Here is a 1,717-nt window from a genome sequence, read left to right on the forward strand (position 1 = left end):
TCAGCAACACTAAAGAAGTACTTCCGGGTTACGGAAATTCGAAAATGTTAAAAATAAAAGTCCCCATGTAAAAGTAGAATAACCTGAATAAGTGTCAATAAATTGTATTTTTTCATGATATATGAAAAATAATTGTCTCAACATTAACAATGATTCAGATTTGTTCATATTTAAGACATTTGCATTAAATTTGGGTTTTAAATGCCCCCAATGAGAATCACTGTATACATATTGGCTTATAGAGCAAACACTATTCTGGGGCAGCAGTAAAATTATTGTAAGGAATACTCAGTAGGGTCTGTGGAATGTATATATGGTGTCATTTCATAGGGCTCTGAATAATACGGAGTGTTGCTGGCCTTTTACTGTGGTCAAACAGATTAAAATGGGTGTCTGGATACCATACGGTACAAATATAACACTACAGGAAAATAATTATTTGTGCAGATGTAAAAGTGGGGTGGGGAGTACTTAGTAGCGTCTGTAGAATCTGTATGTGGTGTTATTTCATGGGGGACTGAGGTCTTTATGCCCAGCAACACCTTCTACTCCACCCATTCTATTGGTCCCAATGCAATACACTATAAGCCTATAAATTACATATTGGCTTATAGAGAAATAAACTATTCTATGTGCAGAGGTAAAAGTGTGGTTGGGAGTACTCAGTACGGTCTGCAGAAAAGCACCTTCCAATGACCTGGTGGTATTCATGTTCCTGAAGTAATTGCCTATATACATACTAAACTATCAACACTCAAAAAACAAGCACAATAAGATAACGTTTTCAGTCAAAACAAAAAAAGAATTTATTAACAATTTTAACATAATGAATATCAATCAGGCTATAGGTACACAGTCACTTCAGTCACCAATTTAATAAAATGTGTCCATTTAAAAGTATCTAGGATACATTCATTTGTTTCAGTGGCGTCCAGACAACTGCTTGTGGATTGCCAGTTGGGCCAGCTGTGTTCTGGTGGTATAAACCTACTTAACCAGTTTAATAGAATGGGAAGCCCCATCCACAATTGATGGCCCATCAGCAGACAATTAAGTACATTAGCAGCCTGTTAGAAGGTCTGTGAGAGGGTCTGTGAGAGGGTCTGTGAGAGGGCTTTGCGCATGCAGGAACAGTTGTGTATGCTTTTTTACAGAATAGTGTAGGTTAACAGGAAGAATAAACCAATATCACGACATGCCTTGCTCATATTGATATCAAACGGTATCGATATCATATCAAATTATCGATATTGGTGCCAACCACTATATAAAATAAATAACATATTTATATTTAAATATAGTTAAATTATTAAGCATATACAGTGCCTTCAGAAAATATTCATACTCCTTGACTTATTCCACATTTTGTAGTGTTACAGCCTGAATTGAAAATGGAAATGCTGTCTTCACACCCATCTAAACACAATAATCCATAATCACAAAGTGAAAACATGTTTTTAAGACATTTTTGCAGAATTGATTGGAAATGAAATACAGAAATATCTCATTAACATAAGTATTCACACCCCTGAGTCAATACATGTTAGAATCACCATTGGCATCGATTACAGCTGTGAGTCTGTCTGGGAAAGTCTCTAAGAGCTTTGCACACCTGTATTGAACAATATTTGCACATTATTCTTTTTAAAATTATTCAAGCTCTGTCAAGTCGGTTGTTGATAATTGCTAGACAGCCATTTTCAAGTCTTGCCATAGA

The sequence above is a fragment of the Salvelinus namaycush genome, chromosome 11 (assembly GCF_016432855.1).
Source record: "Salvelinus namaycush isolate Seneca chromosome 11, SaNama_1.0, whole genome shotgun sequence".
Taxonomy (NCBI): domain Eukaryota; kingdom Metazoa; phylum Chordata; class Actinopteri; order Salmoniformes; family Salmonidae; genus Salvelinus; species Salvelinus namaycush.